Below are 8,929 nucleotides of genomic sequence, written 5' to 3'. Positions count from 1 at the left end.
TTTAAAGGAATATCTCTGTCACGTATAACTTATAGACGTCTATGTCATAACGAATGCCTTATTGTTACGTATAACTTATAGACGTCTATGTCATAACGAATGCCTTATTGTTACGTATAACTTATAGACGTCTATGTCATAACGAATGCCTTATGACTCATGCAGACCCTGTTTGTACTAGTTTGAAGTTATTATTTTCGCGTTTTACATCCATATTTTACTAAACTAGCCCGAATTTTATATTTATTTCAATTTATCGCGATCATAGTTTCGTAAAAGCAAACGTTTTAGCTATCTAAATGTATATAGTGTTTTTTTTATTGTTGAAAAACGGGTGTTAAGTTTTATTAAGATAAAAACTGTAAATCTATGTATATGTGGCATGAAATATAAGGCATATTTTCCTATCCACGATTTTAAAATCTCTGAAAAAAAAACTCAACTTTTTCTCAGATAAAGGAAACCAAAGACAAATTCAAAAATTATTGTTTTTTGGTTTCTTTTTATAAGAGAGTTTGCATTCTTGAATAATGTACTAAAATGTTAGTATTTTCAACCTGAACGCTACCTAATGCAACACACGGGCTCATCAAATAGGTCAGAAACTCTTGAGATTCAGGCACATCAATCCCTAATTTAAAACTGCCTACCAAAGAGACGGCAATCGGTTAGAAGTACCCACCACCTATATGGTAACTCTTAACCAAGATCGACTGTATCAGTTCTAAGCCCTCACAACTGAAAGAGCAAAGAGTGTTCAGCGACATATCGTGGCTTAAACCTTGGGTCTTCGAAAACGAGATCAGATGTGTCAATCGCTAGGCTACACGGACTCAATTTGTAACGGAAACTAAATGAAAAGTCCAAACGATAGTAAGGTTTAAACTATTTTTGTTGCAATTCAGGATTCGTTATAAGAATAATTATAGATATTAACACCAAATACATCATATGCAAGGTGTATATACTAAAACTATACATCATATCTTTTAGGTGCATATACTAAAACTATACATCATATCTGTTAGGTGCATATACTAAAACTATACATCATATCTGTTAGGTGTATATACTAAAACTATACATCATATGTAAGGTGTATATACTAAAACTATACATCATATGTTAGGTGTATATACTAAAACTATATATCATATCTGTTAGGTGCATATAGTAAACTATACATCGTATCTGTTAGGTGCATATACTAAAACTATACATCATATGTTAGGTGCATATAATAAAACTATACATCATATCCGTTAGGAGCATATACTAAAACTATACATCATATGTTAGGTGCATATACTAAACTACATAGTATACCTGTTAGGTGCATATACTAAACTACATAGTATACCTGTTAGGTGCATATAATAAAACTATATATCATATCTGTTAGGTGCATATACTAAAACTTCATAGCATACCTGTTAGGTGCATATGATAAAACTATATATCATATCTGTTAGGTGCATATACTAAACTATGCATCATATCTGTTAGGTGCATATACTAAAACTACATATCATATATATGTTAGGTGCATGTACTAAAACTACATATTATACCTGTTAGGTGCATATAATAAAACTATATATCATATCTATTAGGTGCACATACTAAACTATACATCATATCTGTTAGGTGCATATACTAAAACTACATATCATATATATGTTAGGTGCATATACTAAAACTACATATCATATATATGTTAGGTACATATAAGAAAATTACATAGCATACCTGTTAAGTGCATAAACTAAAACTATATGTCCACAGCTTTCTGAAAAACCTAAAGCATTTGCTTTTCTGTCTCCTGTTTTCGAAAAATAATGTAAAAGGAGAAAATATTAACTTTAATATGCTCTTACTTTACATAATGAATAATACATAAAACGCTCACTTGGAGTCGGTGTTGCATTAAAGGCTATACAGAGTAGCTCAGATACTGAATGTGTATTTGACTTGATACTTTAACGGTAGCGTAAACGGCCAATTCAATCAACATTTTCTGTGTGTAAGTTACTCTTACGGGGACTAACATATGTTGTAAACGTGCTTTTTTTGGGGGGGGGGTTCTTTTGAAGCATTTGGTGAAAATAATAGGGGAGTACAATCCTCATGACAATAGCAATAATTTTCTTTGTTTCTTGACGTTTTCTACAGGTACTATCACTTGTACACAGTTGTAGACCTAAGTTCACAAATAACTTTTTCACTTTCAACAGAATATTACTTTCTACGTCTAAAGTACAAATAACTTTTCTTGTGCAATTTCGCGACTAATCGATCAAATACTTGAATATACGCGATAACTACAATTGATCTGAACACTTCACTAATTTCTCAAACACGGAACGAACTTAAAGCTTACTCAGTTTTTCAATGATTCTCATATTTATAACGTTATCTTTGGGTTCTAAAATTGTAACCTTTCGTCTAACGATATATGTTTGTATCAGCGAGTATTGCGAAATTTTGTCTTCAAATTAACAAGCATTGTTCCCAACGAATAAGGTAGAAGAAAGAGAGATACGAACAATACGTCATGAATACCACATGTAACGCGTTTTTATTAACGTTTACTCGAACTAAATTTATTAACTGCTATTATAACACTGTTTGGGGGCGTAAAGATCTGTGACGTCAAGAAAATGACTTGAGACTTTAATCTTGTGTAGGCCTATGACGTCACATTCCACCTACCCAACCTCGACGTGTGATGGACGAGCTCCGCGCGTGCTGTCAGTTGGTGACGGCTCGGTGTATTATAATGTCGTGATTATGCATGTGCGGCCACGTAGTGAAGACCACTGAAACTCGAGTTCCTGGCAGTTCTGAACGTAGACAATGAACACTTCGATTTATCACCATGAAGCTGGAGATAAAGATATGAACACGGACCAGTTTCTTTGGCTGGTAAGAGAAATCTAACTTACCAAGATTAATGCATGAACGTATTAGTCATAACACAATACAAAATATTTAGAGAAATTTACAGGCCGATTTTACAAGCAACAGAAAGCACTACTAAAACCTGCTGTGGTTATCTTGACACGTTATCAGATGGGGAACCGCCAAGCAACTCAGCAGATGTGCCACGGATATTCTTCCAGTAGTGATCAGTTTACTCCAGCAAAGTAGGCAGTGAGCACATGAGGAGGCGAAGGAATTAACTTTATTAGGCCATGAGAAGGCGGCAAGGGTTAGAGACGGGCCAAGCATCACGTAAGGTTACTGGTCTGAGGCTAGTAATTCGCTTTGTCTGTTCGGCGAAAAGAAAGTGAACCGAGGTCCGTGGCTAGACGAAGAAGAGCTGCCGATCTGAAGCCGGTAATTCGTTTTGTCTGTTCGGCGAAAAGAAAGTGAACCGAGAAGTACGCTAACCGAAGTGGAGCTGGGAGTGACCTGTTTTATCGAAGCTGAAGGAGGCGACGCTTCTAGATAAGGCTGGTGGTCGGAGTCGCTATAGTGATAACATTTAATGTAACAGGTCTCTCGAGCTTGAATGCGGCTATATTTGTTGGCCTGTCATCACCAGCTTGCGCGGTAGAACAATTTAGCATCAAAAATGTGTGTGTGTGTGTCGAAGGACTTAAAAAGTTCAAGTAGTTAGTCGGCTGGTTAATTTCAAAGTGGAAAATCTAATTAACAATATCATTATCATGAAGAGAGTACGACAAGGTTATTTTTTAATTACGCAGTGGACATGGTTAATTTACTAAGTCGGTACCTTATTTAGTCCCACCGATTTACTGGCCTCTACGCATAGACATTTAGATCCCAGTGGATTTTTTCTATCCACTGGCACTTGTTACTTTGCGTACATCAGACGGTATAAAAGGCATTCTTAAAGTAAGTAATCATATTTTACAGGCAAGAGTATTTTCAACAACTGGAAGAACATGAAGATGCTAAATGTAGCAGATCTACAAGATTCTTTCCAGCGGATACGAAACACAACCAAGAGCTGTATGCCACTTGTGTTACTGTGTGTATTCTTGGGTGAATAACACTGTTATTGGTTGCTGTTATTGCTTGAGAATACACGTGGTTAGCGAGTCCGATCAACGCAACTTGACACATTGATCATCTTCAGGAAACAAACCAGGACATCCACGTTTATTCAACTTTCTGAAATCTATTTACTCCTACAACTTTTGTATCATCGAACTCATACTGTTTTGACTATTTTTCTCACCTTGACGTTTTGGAATCTACACAAGATATCCGAATTATCAGCGCCTAAAAATATGAATAGATGTATAAGAACTATTTTTGTATTTGAAACAGCGACTTCTCCATTATTTTCACTACTTAATTTCCCTGATCAATAAAATATTTGTGTATGATTAAAATCATATTATTTTCATCACAAGATCAGTTTTTGTCTAACAAAAATTCTCACGAGTTCTTGCACTTGAAAGATTATAGTTTGTAAAATCAGTCCTTAAATGCTAATAAAAAAATTCTGTTACTTTGTTCATGCTACTCTAAAACACCCAATGTATCTACACAATGTCTAACGAGTTTTTGACTTAGGTATAAAGTGTGTAATTCAAAATAATGGCTTAAATTATTATATTTAATAGGATTTTAAAACTTAACTTTTCATAGTAAAAATAGAGAAAAATAAGACACTATTCTATAAGTCGTTCCTCTACTATCTCAATGTCTGAACTATAACATTTGTTTCTATCTTATATTACACCTAAGATCAACGTGATATCAGAGATAAGATAAAACCTTTTGGCAAGTTCGCAATATTGACCAGTAGAAAATTCATGGTGTTAGTAATAAAGTTCGTATAACATTTTTTACCGCGCCCTTCATTTCGATTTTGTCTCTTCTCATTAAGAATACAGTAATAAACTTCCATTGTTTAAATCATACCATAAAGTTTTTGTTCGTGAACTTTAAATTAGAAATTATTTTACACGTTTATGTCTTCATGCTTGTATTTCAATCAATAAATATAGACACATTCTTACTTTCTTGTTTTTTCAGTCTTCAGAAAGAGCACTTTACCATGTCCTTCTTATCTAGCTCGGTGCAAAAACCGTCATTATGATCCGTCGTTCCAATTTACGATTACTAGACTGTTTGTGGAATGAAGACAATGACGATCCTAGAAATCCATGAGACATGTTTGCCCGATATTATTCGTTCAGGAAATGCATATTCTTGAGAAATTTGAAATACTGACTCAAGGAAAAGTGACTGTTAAGTAAGAATAAAGACTGGTCTGTTGATAGGAAACGTGACTGTAAGTCAGAATAGATTGGGTTTGTTGATAGTTAAAATGACTGTTAAGTAAGAATAAGGACTGGATTTGTTAATAGGAAAAGTGACTGTTAAGTAAGAATAAAGACTGGTCTGTTGATAGGAAACGTGACTGTAAGTTAGAATAGACTGGGTTTGTTTATAGGAAACGTGACTGTTAAGTAAGAATAAGGACTGGATTTGTTGATAGGAAAAGCGGCTGTTAAGTAAGAATAAAGACTGGTCTGTTGATATGAAACGTGACTGTAAGTCAGAATAGACTGGGTTTGTTTATAGGAAACATGACTGTTAAGTAAGAATAAGGACTGGATTTGTTGATAGGAAAAGCGGCTGTTAAGTAAGAATAAAGACTGGGTTTGTTGATAGGAAAAGCGGCTGTTAAGTAAGAATAAGGACTGGGTTTGTTGATAGGAAAAGCGGCTGTTAAGAATACGGACTGGGTTTGTTGATAGTTAAAATGGCTGTTAAGTAAGAATAAAGACTGGTCTGTTGATAGAAAAAGTAACTGTAAGTTAGAATAGACTGGGTTTGTTGATAGGAAACATGACTGTAAGTCAGAATAGACTGGGTTTGTTGATAGTTAAAATGACTGTTAAGTAAGAATAAGGACTGGATTTGTTGATAAGAAAAGCGGCTGTTAAGTAAGAATAAGGACTGGGTTTGTTGATAGGAAAAGCGGCTGTTAAGTAAGAATAAGGACTGGGTTTGTTGATAGTTAAAATGACTGTTAAGTAAGAATAAAGACTGTTCTGTTGATATGTTTGTTTGTTTGTTCTGTAATTAAACACAAAGCTACACAATGAGCTATCTGTGCTCTGCCCACCACGAGTATCGAAACCCGGTTTCTCGCGTTGTAAGTCCGCATACATACCGCTGTGCCACTGGGGAGCTTTATTGATAGGAAAAGTGACTGTAACTCAGAATAAAGACTGGGTTTGTCAAGAAATTGCGATTCCTTCACCTATCAAAAACCTTTTAACTTTTGTCTTATGATAATATATAAAGATCAGGAAGTTTTATTACATGACATTTCCAAGCTGTGTTTCCACTTTATTAAGAAATATTATTTGTGTTTTGAATTATTCTGAAGTTAGATACTGAATACCCCAAAAAAGGTTTTACATAATGCGGTTTCCCTTAACTTATCATTACAAGGTACATTATAATTTATGCGTGATGATCATGATAATGATTTTGTTTGTTGTTTGGATTGATTTTATAGATATATATATATATATATACGATCGATAAGGCTAGAATCGGGTTACGGTATGTAGAAAATTGCAAGGTTGTGTTTTCTAACCTAATTGGATATAGCTTCATATTTCATTACTTGAAGTGGAAGTAATTAATGATAGATAATAGGAGCTATAATACAATTGTTCTGACATCGAAGCTACTCATTTTTCTTTAAAGGAAAAACTAACTGTTGGTTCTTGGATAGTTAGTTTCATATGGATGGACTGCTCCTGCTTTCTGTCTGATTTGGGTACGACGCCCCTAAGCTCTTTATCACATATCATTGAATCAAAAGGACCTGTTCATTATTAAGTTCTCTGCAATTAATAAAAATTATGTGGAAAATTTTACAAATGGAGTTTATCATTGAGCTTCTACTATTGAAAAAATTGTATTTGATATGGTTATATTTGACGAAAAATAAAATATTATTGTGCTATATAATATTATTTGCCTCCAAATTTAAAGATAATAAACATCTTATAACTCATCTTAATGGTGTTTTAATGTGTATATTTTTCTTCAGTTATGACACATCTGAAATATCATTAAAGTAAATAAAATCCATCTCTTCAAATGCAGTGCGAGTTTGGGATTTCCTTGACTTATGACGTCATTACTGAGGAACGGTTGCATTTCCCTAAACCAGTCTTGCTCAGAGGAAGAGACCAAAATAAAGGGTAATCAGCCTTTAAACATATTTATTTTTTTACCAAATAATCATGAAGAAAACATCAATAAATCGTAACGCCTTCTTTAAGTTACTATTGGGAGTAAATACTCAAGAACTGTGACATTAATTTAGGACAGTGTCCAAGACGTTCCCGCATTTTCCTCAACTCACAAAATGGCCAATTATATTTCTGAAATTAATTATTTAATTAACTGTTTCAAACAAATTCCCTTTGAATCCCAACAATAATAAAACGTAAAGGGTTTTAACGAGGTACTTAACGTTTTCCATGATTATAACACAAGAAACCTGGGTTGTTTGAGTTTCTTATGAAATACGTGTGTTTGTGTGTGTGATACGCCGTGTCATTTTCTCCGAGTAGCCAAGCAACACGTGTTTGTTTTCCACTCTAAAAGGACGAAATATGTTTAGAACTAATTAAGTACACATTACTACATGCACCTTGCTGTGTGAGTGTGCTTACATAATTTGTATGTGAAACAATATACAATATACCTTTCCATAATGAGTGCTTTTAATAAATTAGACTCTAACTGAATAACAAAGATATCCTTTAAATCTATTTAATAGGATACTAAGCTTAGTTTGATATAAATAGTACAAGACAACAAAGATATCCTTTAAATCTATTTTATAGGATACTAAGCTTAGTTTGATATAAATAGTACAAGACAACAAATGTATCATTTAAATATATTTTATAAGATACTAAGCTTAGTTTGATATAAATAGCACAACAAGACAACAAAGGCATCCCTTTAAATATATTTTATAAGATACTAAGCTTAGTTTGATATAAATAGTACAAGACAACAAAGATATCCTTTAAATCTATTTTATAAGATACTAAGCTTAGTTTGATATAAATAGCACAACAAGACAACAAAGGCATCCCTTTAAATATATTTTATAAGATACTAAGCTTAGTTTGATATAAATAGTACAATAAGACAACAAAGGCATCCCTTTAAATACATTGTATAAGATACTAAGCTTAGTTTGATATAAATAGTACAACAAGACAATAAAGGCATCCCTTTAAATATATTGTATAAGATACTAAGCTTAGTTTGATATAAATAGTACAACAAGACAACAAAGGCATCCCTTTAAATACATTGTATAAGATACTAAGCTTAGTTTGATATAAATAGTACAACAAGACAACAAAGGCATCCCTTTAAATATATTGTATAACATACTAAGCTTAGTTTGATATAAATAGTACAAGACAACAAAGATATCCATTAAATCTATTTTATAAGATACTAAGCTTAGTTTGATATAAATAGTACAACAAGACCACAAAGGTATCCCTTTAAATATATTTTATAAGATACTAAGCTTAGTTTGATATAAATAGTACAACAAGACAACAAAGGCATCCCTTTAAATATATTTTATAAGATACTAAGCTTAGTTTGATATAAATAGCACAACAAGACAACAAAGGCATCCCTTTAAATATATTTTATAAGATACTAAGCTTAGTTTGATATAAATAGTACAACAAGACCACAAAGGTATCCTTTACATCTGTTTTAGAGAAAAATAAGTTTAATTTGATATAAGTAATACAACATAGGATCATCTTTGTGATTATGAGCTCGATTTCTTTGTGTATTTAAACCACCTAAACTCATACCTGATTATATATATATATATATGTAAATGGAAGTATATATGTGTATGTATATATATATATAT

At 32.8% G+C, this 8,929-nt stretch overlaps 1 long non-coding RNA gene across 2 annotated transcripts in view; it reads left to right on the top strand.

Moving 5' to 3' along the window:
* Positions 1-6,942, top strand: part of LOC111085169 — a 57,881-nt gene extending 50,939 nt beyond the window's left edge. Inside the window, exon 3 of one of the 2 annotated variants that reach the window (XR_002610007.1) lies at positions 6,706-6,942. This is a non-coding gene — a long non-coding RNA (uncharacterized LOC111085169). Of the gene's footprint in view, positions 1-3,882; positions 3,987-6,705 lie in introns of those variants that run through there. The other variant, XR_002610008.1, reaches the window with a different exon arrangement.
* Positions 6,943-8,929: the final 1,987 nt, after the last annotated feature.

Source organism: Limulus polyphemus, unplaced genomic scaffold (assembly GCF_000517525.1).
Source record: "Limulus polyphemus unplaced genomic scaffold, Limulus_polyphemus-2.1.2 Scaffold260, whole genome shotgun sequence".
Lineage (NCBI taxonomy): Eukaryota > Metazoa > Arthropoda > Merostomata > Xiphosura > Limulidae > Limulus > Limulus polyphemus.
This window is presented reverse-complemented; position numbering and strand designations above follow the sequence as displayed.